The sequence below is a fragment of the Argentina anserina genome, chromosome 3, assembly GCF_933775445.1.
Source record: "Argentina anserina chromosome 3, drPotAnse1.1, whole genome shotgun sequence".
NCBI classification, from domain to species: Eukaryota; Viridiplantae; Streptophyta; class Magnoliopsida; order Rosales; family Rosaceae; genus Argentina; species Argentina anserina.
The window spans coordinates 24,488,194-24,507,688 of NC_065874.1; the positions used below are offsets into that span (position 1 = coordinate 24,488,194).

General features: G+C 41.0%; 1 pseudogene; it reads right to left on the reverse strand.

Moving 5' to 3' along the window:
* Nucleotides 1-815: 815 nt before the first annotated feature.
* On the reverse strand, nt 816-19,495 carry LOC126787305 (uncharacterized; annotated as a pseudogene).

The following is a 19,495-nucleotide window of genomic DNA, read 5'->3' on the forward strand; positions in this document are numbered from 1 at the left end:
TTTTGGTGAAGTATGTTTGAGGTAGTATTTTGGTAGAGTTTTGGCTCTTTAATGCAAAGGAGAAGTGATATTATTTGAGAGGTGATGCCATGTATATATAGAGGAAAGAGGAGGGTAGACTTGGTTTGAACTTGCCTCTTTCTTCCTATTATAATGCCATGTTTTAATACCTTATCATGTCATGTTTTATTCTCTAAATCATGTCATGTTTTATTTCCTAAATCATGTCTTGCTTTATTCATTTAATGATCATCTTCTAGCTTTTAGATTGAATATGCATGGCTCCATCTCTCTTCTTTTCACTTAATTAATCTTCACATTTATTTCTTCCTTCTTCTTTTCTTCTTCCCACGGCAATGACTTCTCTCTTAATTCTCTCCACTTTTTTATCACATCTATTTAATTGTTGATGATAGGACTCTATGTGCATGACTTCTCCTTGTTTTCCTCTAGTATTATCTCTTAAATCCAATCTGAAAATAAGAAAATAAAATCATAAGTAAGAGATAATTAGTTTTGAAACCTAACAAGGATTCCTAGTGCAAGAATGACTCTCAAAATATCGCTAATGCGACAAAAACGTAAAAAGATGAAGACTCCTAATCCAACTAGGTTTCATACTCCTACAAGGATTCCTACTCAAATTAAGACTCTAAACTAATTCTGTGTTTTTAACTCATGTAAGCACAAAAATACATCTAATACCGCCCAAAACTCTTACTACGACTCAATGACTCAATAATATAACAATAAAGGCTAAGTAAAGTACAAATAGAGATAAAAACATGTTAAGAACGTCGCACAAAATGCTCATATCATTCAGTATAGTATTTAGCAATCCATCGTGTGATAGCTTCAACTTCAATTCTGCGTTGATTGACCAGCCATTCTTGATCTTCAGGGGTAGCTTCGCCTATCCAGACAATGAGAACCTGCAAAAGTATATATTGTAAACCGTGTGCGCAAGAAAATTATGAAGTCGATCGGACATTGTTGATCACATGAATATATATTCTCATTCTGCTTATTTAGGTTTCGATAATTCTGAAAACAAATGAATTTGTGGCGGGATACACGTATCATTCTTCGTATTTACGGCAAGTACACTGTCTGATATGCTCTCTAACACACTGTCATGAGATGTAAAAATTATGATTAGTTATTATCTAGTAGATATTGCCATATTGGACGTTCAACTTTGAACATGTTTTTTTTTAAATTTCATCAAGATAATATAAATTACACCAAATAAGCATGATAATAAAACACGTACTTTTGAATTGATTGCTGTTTAAAGCTATATATTTCCTTACCCTCCAATACTAAACGGATCTCTTAGTCCATTCCAGAAAATGATGTTGCTACCAAAATTACGGACAATCAATCTTATATCCTGCATTTTTCGGGGTTATTGAATTTCGTAGTATAGATAAGCAACGTGCATTAATAGCAATGGAAGTAAAATTAATAGATTAGGGTTTTGATCGACACTAGTTATAACGACCCCGAAATTTCGAGCATAAAAACTCAAAATTCCAAAGTCGTGAAACACCAAAACAATCTCAATGAATCGAAATCATTTTAAATGCACAGCGGATCATCACTGAGTTCACAATACAACTCAGACAACCAATTATTACATAACAAATTTATAATTTAACATTACATAAAATGAAAATGTAATAATCCTCACAGTCTCTCACAAACCCACAAATAAATCCTCACAAGTTCTCACACACAAATCCACAATAGAAACCTCACCACAAGCGGATAATGAACGACTTCGAGTCTTCGGAGTCGTCTCTCAATTTCCACTTATCAACACCTGCGGAATTATCCCCTACACCATCGAATTGGTGCACCGGGATTGTAAACACAAATCCGGTAAGCTTATAGCTCGTATGAGTAAAATAAAAATATAACTCGCATATCAATATATACGAAAACCCACAAATCAACAAATATAAATGCACTCATGAGTCAATGGACGGCCCATCTGGTTGTCCCAAAAATATATGAAATGAAGTGCTCATGAGAAATCGGGCAACCCATCTAGTTACCCAAATACATTTATAATACGGGTACTAATGAACGCTGGTACACATTTGTTACCCCTCACGTAGTACACCGCCGATATTGGGCAACCACCTGCTACCCAACATCCAAAAATATGAGTACTCATGAGCTGATAACCACCTGTTACCTCACATGTAGTACTCCGGCAAACAGACTAGAGCTCTAACTGTATTGTAACTTTCGCCCGACCAAAGGCTAGGTCCCGACATGCCAATCACGTACAATAATCACACCTCATATTGTACCAAAAATCAAGTCCGAAGACAAGTCAACATTTTAACAATCTCCATGTTAAAATCACGTACAATAATCACACCTCATATTGTACAAATCAAAATCACATACTCGATATATAAATCACGTCATCAAAATGACATCATCACGATAAAATCATAACAGTATATTATATAGCAAACTATATATATATATGTACCTATTTACCATTTATACAATATATATATATATATATAATCTGCTATATTATATACATGTCATATTTCATAAACACGTCCGAATACAAAACGTTTAACAAACACCATGTTAAAACCAAGTACAATAATCACACCTCATATTGTACAAATTAAATCACATGCTCATCATATAAATCTCGTCATCAAAATGACATATTCACAATGAATTCATAACAGTATATAATATAGCAAATTATATATATGTGTACTTATTTACCATTTATACAAATATATATATTCCACTGTCTCATATACATGTCATATTTCGATATTTTAAAACTCTTGTAAAAATCTTGAATCTCCGCAAGGGTAGAATCGTAAATATGTGAGATTTTACTCACCTTATCAACTCGAGCGTAATTCCACAATTTCCGAAGGTAATTCATTTCCTTGATTTATCGATCACCTTGAAAAGATAAGAAAATGATTTAGAATTGTTTCGTAAACCTTAAATGCCGAAACAGTAAAAATAAGTTATTGTTCAGCAATTTTTGGTTTTATGAAAGTACTGTTCATGTATTTACTATTCACGTATTTCTATACAAATACACATCAACTACGTATCCATGTACATGTACATATTATTTACGTATTTCTGTACGTACGAATACTATTCAAATGTAGATACTGTCTCAGTAAATAATAATTACTGATTTACACTTCCGAAATTACTTTTTACATTTACTGAATGTAATTTACATTTACATTGACTGTACGTAAAATAAATTTACATTTACCGTACGTAAATCACATTTTTACCTTCATAATCGTAAAATAAAATTTATAATTTACTGTGTCGAACCACTGTTCACGCGCCGCCGTACGTGGCGGCGCGTGGGGTACACGCGCCACTCACCGGAGACCGCGCGTGGGGCCCACGCGCCGAGTCTAATGCCGGCGCGTAGCACGCCAACGCCGCCCCATTCCTCTTCCTTTCTTCCCCCTCCACTCCTACACGGCCAAGGCCGCCTCCACACCGCCTCACACACTCACACGCGCCGCCTAAGGGGGCGGTGATCCACCCTCCTCCTCCTCCTCTTCCTCCGATCTCCACCAAAAATCAACCCAAATTCAACAATCTTCAATCACACAATCACACACAACAACAATCACCTCAAATCTTACCTAGATCATATGGTGGAACCGTTGGAACCTCGTCAGAGCAGGACGGATCGTCAGCGGTGCTCGATCCTTCGAGGAGGGCTTGTCATGGCTCGAGTAGCGTCGCAATCGCTCACGTAGCGTCGCAATCGCTCACCTGCGGTGTCGGAGGGTGGAGAGGGGTGAGAGTCGAGTCCTTGCGTCGGCGGTGGGGCTGTTCGAACGGCGGAGGCGATCACGCGAGCCTCGGGTGTCTTCATGGCGGCGCGGCGAATTCCAGGGTAGCTGAGGTGGGCCGTGCGGTGGTCTTGAGCCTGGCGGTGTGTGACACGTCCGGTCGGAGGTGCAGATCGCCGGTGTGGATCTTTTGGAGAGAGGGAGGGCGATCGGGGGAGAGAACGAGAGAGAAGAGAGAGAAAGTGGGAAAGGGAGGCAGGGTGAAGGGTTTCCGAAAATGGAAACCCTAATCCCACAATTTTTCCTTTTATACCCTTTTTCCAAATCGGAAACTAATTTCCGTCGTTAATAACTTTCGCGTTCGACGTCCGATTCGAACACATGACGTGTCTACGAACTCGTATCGACAAGCTCTACAACTTCTATGAAAAAAGTTTTCTCAAACGAATGACGAAATAAAAGTCAATTTTTACGTCACGTAAACGTAACGTTCTTCTAATTAAACGTTTCGATAATGTTTCCGTTTTCGATTTACCGCTTCGCAAGCAAAAAAAATTCATTTAAATAAATTTCACAAATTTATAATCTTAAATACTATCCAATACTCGTTCCGAAAAATCGGGTTATTACACTAGTGACTACAAATAAGTAATAATTCTAGGAGTATATATGCACAAATATTGACAATAAAAAGGGACTAAATATACATACATGACCTACATAGTACGTAGTGATCCAATGAGGCCGAGGAGGAACGCCATACTTTTCCTTACAGTAATTGATGAATTCGTTGAGATCAAATGCATCAGGTTGAAACATGGTGTCGTTGCTCATGCCCTTGGGAATCATTATCTCACTACATACCTTGTCACGACCCCAAAATTTCAAGTATGAAACTCAAATTTCGAAGTCGTGAAAACTCTAAAACAATCTTAATAAATCGAAATCATTTTAATGTCACAGCGGATCATTACTGAGTTCATAGTACAACTCAGTCAAATTGATTATTACAAACCAAATTTATAATTCAACATTATATCAAATGGAAATGTAAAAATCCTCTCAAATCCTCACCACAAGATAGAATAAAACAACTTCAAGTCTTCAGAGTTGTCCGTCGATTTTTCCGCTAATCCACACCTGCGGAATTATCCCCTACACCATCGAATAGGTGCACGGGGATTGTAAACACAAACCCGGTAAGCTTTGCAGCTCGTATGAGTAAAATAACAATATAACTCGCATAAAATTATATACGAAATGCACAAAACATCAATCATGAGTCATTGGACGACCCATCTGGTTGTCCAATATCGACAAAAAATATATATGCTCATGAGAAATCGGGCAACCCCTATGTTTACCCCAAATACATTTATAATACGGGTACTCATGAGCGCTGATACACCTCTGTTATCCCTCATGTTAGTACACCGCCGACATTGGGCAACCACTTGCTACCCAATATCTAAAATATGAGTACTCATAAGCCGATAACCCATTTGTTACCTCTCATGCAATACATCGGCAGACAGTCTAGAGCTCTAACTGAATCGTAACTGTCACCCGGCCAAGGCTAAGTTCTGACATGCCAACACGTCTGAAGACATGTCCACAGACCACAAAAAAGTTTTAACATAACTCAAGTTAAAACCACGTACAAACAATCATCACATGAATTTTGTACAAATCAATCGATATGCTCAGAACAAATAGATAACAACACTAAAATGACCTCATCCGCAAACGGAAATTACGACAGTATATAATATAGCAAACCATATATATGCACCTATTTACCATTTTTACACATACACAATCCACTATATCTTATACATATCCTAGTTCATTCTTTTAAATTTAGAGTAATCATGAATCTCCGCAAGGATAGATTCTTCACTGTGAGATTTTACTCACCTTATACTCCTGAGCGTAATTTCCACGATTCCAAACTCGAATCCTTTACTTGTTGTGTCGATCACCTAGAATAGATAAGAAGTGAATTTAAAAGCGTTACGTAAAACCTTAAATGCTAAAACCGTAATAATGTTTTACTGTTCGGTAATTTCAGGTTTTTACGAAATTACTATTCACGTAATTACTATTCACGTATTACTGTACAAATACATATTAATTACGTATTCTTGTACGTGTACATACTATTTATGTATTTCTGTACGAGTACATACTATTTACGTATTCTTGTACATGCATGTACTATTCAATCGTAAATATTATCTCAGTAAATAATAATTACTGATTTACCCTTCAGAAATTACTTTTACAATTACTATACGTAATTTACATTTACATTTACCGTACGTAAAATAAATTCACATTTATTGTACGTAAATTACTTTTTACATTCACCGTACGTAAAAATAATTTTTACAAAAATTACTGTTTGAAATTACTGCTCACGCGCCACCACGTGCGGCGGCGCGTTGGGTTAACGCGCCGCCCACAACGGCAATGCGTGGGGCCCACGCGCCCCTCCTAAAATCAGCGCGTAGCTCGCCACCGCCGCCCCCAAACCCTTCCATTTTCTCTCCTCTTCCCCTCCACGGCCCAAGGCCACCTCCTGCCCATTCTACGCTCTCTCACGCGCCGTGATCGTTAGGGCTGAGAATCCAATACCGAAATCCCGATACCGAACCCGACCCGTCCCGTCCCGTCCCGATCGGGTCGGGATACACCTCTAAAATTATGTCGTCCCGACCCGTCCCGACCCCGAATTAAAGTAAACGGGTCGGATCGGGATGGGCCGAATAGATACCGAAAATCCCGACCCGTCCCGAATATCTAAGCCCAGTCCAAATTCTCGAAGCCCAGTCCAAAACTTAAGAGAGAGAGAGAGACTAAAGCAGAAAAACCTAGATTTCTAACACACTTCTTCAGTCGCCTCTCTTCTCTGATGCTCTCTCTCAACGCCTCTCTCTCACTCTCAGCTCTCGCGACTCTCAGATCTCGCCTCTCTGCTCTCTCTCAATCGCGTCTCTACTAGCTAGTCTGCTCTCAGTCGACTCTCTGCTCTCAGTCGACTCTCTGCTCTCAGTCGACTCTCTGCTAGCTAGTCTGCTCTCGCGACTCTCTTCTCCCGACTCTCTACTCTCTCTCAGTCGCGTCTCTGCTCTCAGACGCCTCTCTGCTATCGCCAATCTTCAATGGGAAAACTGGGAGTAAGTTTATGGTTTTCATTGTTAAGGATTACATTTAGATTTCATTTTTCTGGGTTGGGAATATCTTAATTCTTACTGCAAGTTTCATTCTCTTACAGATTAGAAAGAGTAAGAAGAGACTTAGGCCGGAGGAAGCAGCCGAAACAATCATTACATCTGGACCTGGTACAACTCTGTCTCTCTCTGCTCAGACGACTCCGGTCAATTCTTCTTCTGGTACAACTCCTTCTCTCTCTAATTCATTGCCCCAAATTAGTGAAGAAGCTTCTGATGTTAGTCAAGATACTCGGAATAGTAGGAAACGCAGTTGGGTATGGAAGAATTTTGATGAATATACAGACAGGAAAGTCACTAAGGTGAAGGGTAAGAAAGATATTGTACATGAATCTCAGAGGGCCAAGTGTAGATACTGTCCTAAGGGTCCTTTAGGAGACTATGCTTGTGATTCTCGTAGCAATGGAAATTCAGGGATGCTTAGGCACTTAAAGTTTAACTGCAAGTTTTATCCGGGTAGGAAAGTGAAAGTAGTAGAGAAAAATCAGCCAGTATTTTCTAGTGATAAAAGTAAGGGCAATACGATGAAGATGATAGCATATAATCCTGATGCAGTGATGCAAGCTTGTGTTGAAATGGTTGTAGTTGATGAACTTCCTTTTAGGTTTGTTGAAAAGTAAGGATTTAGGCACTTTTGTCATGTTGCAGTGCCTTTGTTTAAAGTCCCTTGTAGGAAAACTTTGGTGAAGAACTTTCTGAGTTTGTATGATAAGACGAAGAAGAAGTTGATTTCTGATATTAAATGTCATCGGGTGTGCCTCACTACCGATACTTGGACAAGTGTTCAAAACATGAACTACATGGTGCTAACGGCACACTTTATCGATGATAAGTGGGAAATGCATAAGAGGATAATCAACTTCTGCATTATATCTTCTCACAGCGGGAATTCTATAGGTCTTCTTATCGAGGCGTGTTTGCTTCAGTGGGGAATTAGCAAGGTTCTTACCATCACAGTCGATAATGCTGCAGCAAATAAGTGTGCCATTGATTATGTTAGGTCCAAACTGAACAAAAGAGAAAAACCGGAATCCATATTAGGGGGTCAGCACATGCATGTTAGGTGTACAGCCCATATTTGTAATTTGATAGTTGGAAGTGGGTTAAAAAGGTTGAATAAAGCAGTGTTAGCGATAAGAAACGCAGTGAAGTTTGTGAGATCTTCACCATCAAGGTTGGAAAGCTTTAATCATGTGCAGCAAAGGAAGAGATCTCTTGTCAAAGTCTGGTTGTTATGGATGTTCCTACAAGGTGGAATTCAACATTTTTAATGTTGCAAGCTGCCTTGAAGTTCAAAGCAGTCTTTGCAAGAATGGCAGTTGAAGCAGACACTGGTTTTGCAGCATATTTCAATGAGCCTGACGAAGAGTTCGATGAGGAGGGAAACTTGCTTCCAACCAAAGGTAGGAGGCCTAAAGTAGGACCACCCGAGGAGGAAGAATGGTATAAGGCAAAAGTGTTTGTGCATTTTCTTTTGACGTTTTTCGAAGCTACTCTAAGAGCTAGTGCAAGTAATCGTCCCACTATCCACACCACATTTCATGATGTTTTAGCAATGGAAACTGAGATTGGAAAGCTCCTTGTGCAGCCTGAAATAGCAACACAAACAGAAACTGAGAAGACTTTGTATGAGATGGCCCAACAGATGAAGGCCAAGTTCCTCAAGTACTACGGGACTTATTCTGATTTAAATCCATTGGTATTTGTGGGGCTGATTCTTGATCCTAGGTGTAAGCTCAGACACATAAGTCATCTCTTCACAATAGAAGGCTTTACCAAGCAAGAGGTGGAGACTAAAACGAAGAAGTTGAAGGATGTGTTGATGTCCTTGTATGAAGAATATGCACCAACGTATGCTACTGTAAAGAAGACAGCTGAAAGAAACGTTAGTAGCACATCACAAAGCTCAGGATCAAGTAGTGGCAGCAGAGGTTACATGGCTGACTGGAGCAAGGTTGTTTCTGAGCTTGATGAGGCTGTGGTTGTGCATGAAGTTGACAAATACTTGCTGGATCCTCTTGAGGTCACTAACCCTAATGCGAAGGAAGCATTTGAATTTCCTATTTTGCTATGGTGGAGGATGAATGGACCCAAGTACCCTATTCTTGCAGCAATAGCCAAAGATGTAATGGCTATTCAAGTTTCAATTGTTGCATCCGAGTCTGCTTTTAGCACCGGAGGCAGAGTCATTGACAGCTTTAGGAGTTCCTTGACTCCTAAATCTGTTGAAGCATTGATATGTTTACAAAGCTGGTTGAGGGGTAATGAAATTAGCTGCATACAAGAGGAACCATCCATTACAGACAATGAGTTTTATGAGCAGTGTGAGAGAGGTAATTCATTTTGAATTGTTGATTACTTGATTGTTTGTGGTTTAGTCACTTTAATGCTATCTTATTAATTTATTTTGAAGCATTGATTACAAATTTGTTGAAGCATTGATTGTTAGACACTTAAGACTGGGTACTAAATGTCTAAATGAAATTGTTTGTCTTTCAGAGCATGTAAGCACAGCCTCTTCAAGTAATTGTCCTCCTCCAACATTCAAGGGAAAGAAACAAGTTGTTGAAGTTGATGATGAATCAGATGATGAACTTGTTGAAGTTAGTGATGATGACACTGAGCTGGGATCTGAATATGATTCAGAGACAAGTTAATGGTGTTTTATCTGAAGCTATTGTTGTTGCTATGTTCTTGATATGTTATTATTTATTAAGTTTGCTATGAAGTATGAACTGTTTACTGTTGTTTTCGGCTACTGGTTTTGTATTAAGTTTGGCCTTTTGCTACTGGTTTTGTATTAAGTTTGGCCTTTTGCTACTGGTTTGTATTAAGTTTGGCTACTGGTTTTGTATTAGTTTGCTATATCAGTATGAACTTGTTATTGTGCTATGTTCTTGATTGCAAGCAGTAATGTGCAGGTTTTCAAAAAAAAAAAGTAATATGCAGAATGGTCCCGATTGGTCCCGAACCCGTCCCGAACCTATCGGGATCGGGATGATTCGGTATTAGGTCGAATCCTGACCCGTCCCGTACCGATCCCAGCCCTAGTGATCGTAGCCAAACACATTCTTTAACTGCTTCATGGAGAGCGATGATCTCCGCGTGATTCGAAGAAGTAGCAACAAGAGTTTGCTTAGTGGATCTCCAAGATATCGCCGTATTTTCAATGGTAAACACATAACCGGTTTGAGAACGAGCCTTGTGAGGGTCAGAGAGGTACCCTACGTCGGCATAACCAACTAACAAGTTGTTTGGAGTCTTTGCATCGGGGGAAAGAGCTGCACGGGACCGGTTGCTGCTCTCGGCACCGTGCACGGTCTCCACGCCATGGCGGCCGGTGGCGTCGCTGCGGCGTACGGCGGCAAGGCCGGGGTCGGCGACGGCGGTGGTGCGGGGAGATACCGTGGCGGTGTTCTCTCTGCAATAGGGGTAGAACAATCCCATGTCAAGGGAACCTTTCAAGTACCGAAACAAATGCTTGATTCCATTCCAATGACGTAGCGTAGGCGCGGAGCTAAATCTAGCTAATAAGTTCACTGCGAAAGATATGTCTGGTCTAGTGCATTGAGCAAGATACAATAGTGCACCAATTGCACTAAGGTATGGAACTTCAGGACCAAGAACTTCTTCATCATCCTCTTTAGGACGGAAGGGATCATTCTTGATATCTAGACTTCGGACGACCATGGGAGTAGACAATGGACTGCATAGATCCATATTGAAACGTCAAAGCATCTTCTGTGTGAAATTTGACTGATGCACTAAGATGTCGTCGGCCCTATGCATAAGCTCAAGGCCGAGACAGAATTTCGTCCTCCCTAGGTCTTTCATGTCAAATTCCGACTTCAAATAAGACACGGTCTCTTCAATCTCATCAAGAGTACCGATTATGTTCATGTCATCAACGTAGAACGCAACGATGACGAATCCGGAATTTGTCTTTCGTATGAACACGCATGGGCATAGTTCATCATTCTTGTAACACCTTCTCACCAAGTATTGATGCAACCGATTGTATCACATTCTTCCGGATTGCTTTAACCCGTACAATGAACGACGTAATCTGACTGCATGAGCACTCCGTGGTCTAGAGGCACTTGATGGAGGTAAAGGTAGTCCCTCTGGAGCTTTCATGTATATCTTTGCGTCAAAATCCCCATAGAGATAAGCTGTGACCACATCCATAAGCTGCATGTTTAGTCTTTCAGACACTAGCAGACTAATAAAGTTGCGGAAGGTAATGATGTCCATAACAGGAGAATAAGTCTCTTCATAGTCAATACCAGGTCATTGTGAGAATCCTTGCGCCACGAGTCTTGCCTTATAGTGAACGATCTCGTTCATCTCATTACGCTTACGAATGAAGACCCATTTATGTCCAACTGGTTTGACATCTCTTGGAGTCAATTCAACCTTTCCGAAGACTTCTCTCTTCGCTAATGAGTCAAGTTCTACCTAGATTGCTTCCTTCCACTTCGGTCAATCTGCTCTACGTTCGCATTCAGCTACAGAGCGAGGTTCAACGTCGTCTTCAGATATGATCTCATGTGCGACGGAATAAGCGAAAACGTCATCAATGCATGTAGTGGCTCGGTTTCGGACCGACTGCTCACTTGTGTAGTTCACTGAGATTTTGTTGTTCTCTGGCATCAAACAAGGTTCCATAGCGTCCCACGGTAACACTTTAGTTGATTCATGGACATAGCTGTAATCAGAGACAACTTCATACGATGGTGATTCATCGTTGATGACGCGCTGTGCCTTAGTCGTTCGCTTCTTTCTAGGTTTTGAATCCCTAGAGTTTATCAGTCTCCCCCTTTTCCTTTGAGAAGCCGAGGCCGAAGCTGCTCCATGCCGGGCCATCTCGGCATCGTCGCCACAAGGGGCGCCGACAACACCACGGCGTACGGTGGTGCCGCCGCCGGCCTCCGTCCCACTGTCAGGGGCGGTGCCAACGTTGCTAGGTACAGGAGCTTGTCTTCCACGCCCGTATTTTGGGACATCCAACCGTGCCGGTACGTTCGCAGCGGGTATGTTCGATCTCGTCACTTTAGCAATATCTACAAATCCGTCGGGCATCGAATCCGCGACTTTCGGGAGGTCGATAATGCGTTGCACTTCTAACTCGCTTTGAGCAGTGCGGGGATCATAATGAGACATAGTGGGGACACACCACGTCAATTCCTGACGTTCATTTGGAATGATAACATTCCCATCTCCCCCTAACGACGGGAAGCATGTCTCATCAAAGTAACAATCTGCAAATCTTGCAGTAAAGAGATCTCCGGTGGTTGGTTCTAAGTAGCAGACAATCGTTGGGGAATTATAGCCAACATAGATACCTAATCGTCTCTCAGGACCCATCTTAGTACGCATCGGAGGCGTAATAGGCACATAAACGGCGTAACCAAATAAGCGTAAGTGTGAAATATTGGGTTCGTAACCAGTTACCATCTGGTACGCACTAAACGCTTGGTTTGCCGCGGGTCGGAAACGAATAAGTGTCGCTGCATGCAACACTACATATCCCCACGCAGAGACCGGTAGGTTAGTACCCATAACCATTGCCCGAGCAACAAGCTGAATACGCTTGATGGTAGCCTCTGCTAGACCGTTCTGTGAATGAACATGAGGAACGGGATGTTCAACTTCGATCCCAATAGACATGCAGTAATCATCAAACGTTTTGGAGGTGAATTCTCCAGCATTATCCAAACGAATGGATTTGATAGGATAATCGGGGTGGTGAGCCCAAAGTTTGATGATCTCAGCTAATAACTTAGCAAATGCAGCATTCTTTGTGGATAGCAAAGACGTGTGACCAACGCGTCGATGCATTAACCAATACCATAAAATATCGAAAAGGTCCGCATTCTGGTTGAATAGGTCCACAAATGTCACCTTGGATACGTTGTAAGAATGGAATGTTCTCGGTCGAAGCCTTAGCAAAAGAAGGACTTCCTTGAAATTTAGCAAGAGTGATGGGCATCAGAAATTGCCATGGAGGCATTTGAAAGCACGGGAGGCATCACAAGCTCCTGTGAAGGAGGGGATGCCGCCACCGATGGCATGAAAGCCGTGGAGCTGCCGAGTGAGGCATGCTCGGCCACACCATGCGGTGCATGGGTAGGCACGGCCTCACCGTGCGGAGCACGGGTGATGTGATCCTCCAATCGCTTCCGGGACTTGAAAAATGGATGACCATGTGAATTATTAAGAATTCTAATCATCATATCACGTCCAGGGTGCCCGAGACGGGCATGCCAAAGCATATAAGAGTCCGAATCACAAAAGTTGCGTTCAACCACATATTATTCAAAGATCCGAATGGAAGTAAGATACAAACCATTCCCAAGACTCTTCATCTTCTCTAAGATGCGGCGCAAGCCTGCTTTCTCAGAGGTAACACAAAGATATTCCTCTCCATTTTCAACATAAGTATCGAGGTGAAAACCATTGGCACGTATGTCCTTAAAACTTAGCAAGGTGCGGGGAGACGTCGATGCATAAAGAGCGTCTACGACGTTAAGAGTCGTACCATTAGGCAACATGAAAGAAGGAGTGCCTCTTCCTTGAATGATGGATTTCGAGCCAATCATTGTAGTCATCGAAGAAGTCGAAAATACTAGATCCGTGAATAACTGCTTATGCCGTAGGACAGTGTGGGTGGTTCCGCAATCAGCTAGACATTCGATTTTGCCGCTGGACATCTACAAAATGACAATTAAGAGAGTCAGCAACACGGGAACAATTCTATACAATACGCCGTAGGGAATCGGAACAAAGTGCGATCCCATCGAATGTATCACATGGAAATAGTACTACATTCTTCAACTAAAGAGTTGGAAATCATGGTATTGAAGCAGTGAAATACCAAACAGTAACCTAGGGTGGTCGAGACCATCCAAAAATGGTGTGGAAACACACGCAAAGAGTGCCGGTGAGTGCATATAACGGACTTAGAGAAAACAGGAAAAACGAACCGGAAAACCATGTCAAAAGAACTCAAAACTGGGTGAATTTTGGACAAGGAAAACGTGGCAGCATGGACTGCTGAAATATGCCGGAAAAATGACGAGAAACGACGAAAAAATCGTCGAAAAAACTCGCCGAAAACTGGCGGCACCAATTGCCGGAAAACCGGCCGGCGGCGGCAGGAACTGCCCGGTATGGGAGCCGGGACTTCAGGTCCGACAGGGAACGCCAGCAGGAACTGGGTGGCGGTGCCAGAAAAAATGCCGGGATTTGGCCAGAGAGCGGCAAATACGCAGGCAAAACGTGCCGGAAACGCCGAACAGTAATCTGGTCCGGCCAAGGGCAAAACGACGTCGTTTTTTGACATTCCGAGGTTCGTTTCCCGAATTTTAAGTTCCAAATTTACAATGTAGTGCTATTGGGGTCCCATGTAACTCAAAAGCATCCAATTTAAAAACCACGTGAGTTGCACACGTTGATCATCATGCTAAGTGTTAGGTAAATAAAATTCTCAATGAGATCGTCTTGTAAGCAAGAAAATGAGAAATTTTATTGAATGCCAATCTTTAATACATCACACATGAACTTCTAATTCCAAAATCAAAAGACTATTACAAACTCAATGAAAATAACAATGGCGGTCGGCCATAATAATACTTGAAATCATAAAGCTAAAGAAGCTAAAACGACTAATCAAAGTCGGGAGTATCCGTGGTAGCGGCCGGAGGCCTAGCCTTAGAAGCAAGGGGCTCGGGCTTCATGGAGATATGGTGAGTCTCGATCTCATGGTCCTCATCCACATTATTCGATTCGGGTTGTAAAAACTTCTTGTAGGCGGAGTAAGCCTTGATCATCTCTTTGCTAGCGTGACAATCGCAATTAAAGTGCTTGAAAGAGCCACATTTGAAGCATGGAGACTTGCCATTACCGGAAGTGGAGGCATTAGGAGGCGCACGGCCTCCTTGGAGTTTGGGACGGGGACTGCCTCCCCCAGAGGGTGCGGCGCCGCCACCATCATGGGTCCAAGTATTGGACCGAGGCCGAGACCTGCCTTGTTGCCTCTCACCACGAGAGTTGTTGTTTTGGTGCTGGTATGGAGCGTTCCTTAAGTGATTCTTTTGCTTTGGAGCTTTCTCATAGTTAGACAAACTATGCTTGCGGTACAACAACGTTCATGATAAGCTTCTTCCTGAATTGACCGTTAGATGGGATAACATATGTCTAGGTCGGTCTTGATGACACCAATGGTGCCAAGATCGGATTGCAAGCATAGCATATCCTGATTGAAATCATCCACTCTCTTATAGTCCAATAGACATATGTTATCCCATCTAACGGTCAATTCAGGAAGAAGCTTATCATGAACGTTGTTGTACCGCAAGCATAGTTTGTCTCATAATTCTTTAGGATCTTTTACATTCAAGTATTGCCTCTTGAGAGTTGCATGGATGTGACGTCTCATGAAGATGAGAGTCTGAGTCTTAGCCATGGGTGGGAAATCAGCAGGAGGGTCGGCAAACATGCCTTCGATCCCTCGGCTCTCGAAAGCGAGCTCCATGTCGGAAACCCAGCGGTGGTATTCCTTTCCTTCTAGATCAAGAAGGCCAAATTCAGGTCGAGATGGCGATGACATCTACAAAACGAATACGGAATCGATTAGATTCAAGTATAATAGGAATTAGAAGGGGTGACGTATTTGGTCACAAGAAAAATCGATGCAAGCGGCGATACTAATGATCGCACCCTAAATAACGGTGCACTCAGGCGACCACACGAAAATCGATTAACTTCCCTTTCAGACAATCGTGACTCCCCCAGGACCGTCACACAAAAAACATCGACCAAGAGGGGAAACTCATCCCTCTATAGTCTCATCGGCGTTATAAGAAAGACCGGAATTAAGACAAGAAGAAGGCTAATAGCGCCCGATATAATATATCTATACGTTCAAAAGCGGGAACATTTATGAAAAATTTACCTTTGAAGGTTTGTAGTATACAGGAGTAGCTTCTCTTGAGCAAAGTCATTGCTTGTGAATTTCACGTTTCTTCCGTGAATATGCAGGAGGAGCAATTTTGAATGCTTTGATGCGGGGACTTGCGGGGCAAAAAGATGTTTTTGCAGAGCGAATGCGGAGGAGACCCTGCGGGGCTGGCTGCAGGGGCTGCGGGCAGGGCTGCGTGCGTGCAGGGGCTGCGATGCGGGGGATGCAGGGGTCGTGTGTAGGGCTTGCAGGGCTGCGGGGGTAGCAGCGGGGGGGGGGGGGGGGGGGGCAGCGGCGAACAAAAGGTGCGCCGGCGAGGAGATGCCGGAGGCCGGAGACAACGGCGGCCGGCGAAGGAGATGAAGAAAGAGAAAAAAAATCTAGGGCTCTAAAAGTTCAGGGTTTTAGGACAACGTGCTGATAACGTGATGCATGATGAAATAATTGTGTATTATTGAATAATATGGTGACCTATATATAGGCATTTACAAAACCACAATCCCGTAAGATTCGGAGTCCTAATCTATTACGGAGATGCTAATCTATCTCCTAACGGAAAACCTATTAGGCTTAGACACACACAAGGGTAGAATAGTAATTCTCTCGGAACACAAACTTCATAAATTCTAAAAACAATCCAATAATTAGTTTATGAAAAATCGGGTTATTACATACCTAAATAATCATTTAGACACCAGTACATCAGTGCTATTAATTTGCATATTCGCGTATGTGTACGTGTCCGATTACGAGCTAATTAATAATACAACATATATTGCCGATATATAAAATAAATTTGGTACATGCAGATATGAAACATCATATAACATCGATCTTTAATTTTTAGATTACTACTTAGCTTAAACATAATACATGTATTAATTAAGAAACAACGAGATGATAAATAGATTTGAACAAATTTGGTTGATTACCTGCCATGTCCACCCCTCATCTGTTTCAGTTTCTTCAATCGTCGGTTGGTTGTTGACGTAGCAGGAGTTGTTTTTATTAGATGCATCAACACCTGCAACCACACCTGCAAATACCATCGACACAATGTCATCTGTAGAAGCAGAAGCTCCATCAATGGCAGCACAGATCACTGTAATTGGTGGAATATCATATTGACCTGCGTCAAAATATAGATCGTCCAAGTAGTCCTTAAGCTCAGTTGAGTTTGTCAATGGCCTAATTGTATTACGCATAAGAAACAAAACAGCAGTCACAAACAATAATTGAACATATGATTATGTAAATCACAATGCGACATGAATGTTATAAGCTGAACCTGCAAGTTTGGAATTTATTGCTAAGAGTTGAGAGGCCTTCCGGCGTAGACGCAATATTATCAATTTCAGACCACGACTTCTTTATGACTTGGTCGCAAGTCTCACTGGTTTCCTACACATGATTTCCCATATCATTAAGAATAGTACATTTACTGGCCAACAGTACAAACATGATCTCAAACTATAACCCAATATGTTAATCCATCATATAAATTATTGATACTGTGGATTTATCTGGCAATTTAATATGTCGTGCATGCCAGTAGTCTATTTATAAGATGATTTATGATGAAGTTATTAAAGAATCAGAATTAAATCAGTTACTTGAAAATCCTTGGAGACAATGGAGTAATATCCTGTATCAGGTGGAACAATGTCATCAAAGTATAGAATTGGAGCTGATGAGGCGAGAGCTCCTAAAGCGACGTGGGGATACTTTAGCCGAAACCATGAAGTCAAGCACTGCCAAAGACAAAATTGTTATCACACGAACCCTTCATCCAGTGGCGGATTCAAAATTGGATCATTGGGAATGCTTGAACTTAACTATAAAAAGATAGTGAAGATTCTCGACGGTGCAAAATAATTAGTAAAATTGAAATCAAAATCGATATACCTAGTCGGTGAAAGTAGTGAGGTGTATTCTTCTAATGCATATACACAAATAACATAAATTAACCAATCAAATATTCATATAGCACATCGTAATCTAGAATCATTTACAAGAGCATTCTATTAGTAGTTTGAAAAGTTAATGACTGACTAATGAAAACTGAATTAAAGATCGTGATTGATCAATAAAGCTTTGGAAAGATAAAAAATGAAAATAATTCATATTTGGACTTGTAGACTAGACTTTTGTTTTTTTAGAAATGTAGATTGGACATTTCTTTGAAACCATGAATTATTTTTTTCAAATGCTTCGGTTTGGACTCAAATTTGTCAATGTAGTCTAATTGACACTTATAACTATTGAAAAAAGAATATTTATACATATCAGACAAAATTATATATATAGTCATAATTTAACACAATTAATACATAATTGAATAGATTAGTGACGTAATAGCTAGTAACTTAGCTAGCATTTTAGAAGAAGAGATACTTGGCTGAAGACACGTTATTGGGGAAGAGAAGAGTAAAGTATAGAAGGGAAACAAATGAGTAGAGTTAGTATTTGTGGATACTTTCACTGAGAATCCCAAAATTAAAAGATTTAAAACCTTTTTTTTTTCTTGTCTTGACCAATGGGATGCTTGAGTCCCCCCAATGTATGTATATATGTAACAGGACGTTCCAAATTCAAGAAGCAGGGTCTACAATTACTCACTTCCACCATATGATGCGCCAATAACAATGACTGGAGAATGTTCAGCACCTAGTTGCTTCTTTACATGCATAAGGATTTCTGCATAGTCTGCTAGCTAATGCTTGAGCTGAATTGAAGTACCCAAGAGTGCTTGTATTTTTAAATGCATCTTCCCTTGATCCAAATGGGATTGACTTCCCATAGTACCGGTGCTGAAAATAAAATAAACTCTCAGACAAAGTAAATTGATAATACATCAACTATATATAACACAGCTTATTATATTTTATATACAGTATGTAATCTGAGATTGATTTCCATTGTACTGTTGTAGATTAGGAAAAAAGAGTCTGAGACCAAGTATTACGGCCTTATTTGATTTTATAAAACAGTTTGATATATATTTCTATCGTCTCACTGTCTCAGTATGACATGATCCTGGTAAAGCTGTTTCCTCTATGTATACCAGGAGCCAGGAGAGCTTGAAAGTGCATGGCATTTTCATTGATAAACCAAATATTATTTAGGTCTCCATCAATAGAGGCTTCTGCTCCTAAGTAAGCAAGTATAGGTGCACTGACATTGGAGCCACCCCAATACTTGTAATTGATCATATATCTTTGTTGAAAGAAAGAAAAGCTGTCAAGCCTATAGTTGAAATGGTCCAGCGTTTGGTTGTAGTATATTGTCTGAAAATCCTGAGCATCAGGTACAGACGAGGGTTTGCCATGTCGACTTTGTGTCCATGAATTTCGACGTAAAAATATTCTTCCTGTGGGACTCAGCTTTGGGATTACCAGGGAAACTGAGGATTGGACAAATAATAGAAGTAGTAGTAGAAGGGACGAATGGAGGGAGAATGAGAGAAGTAGCTTCAT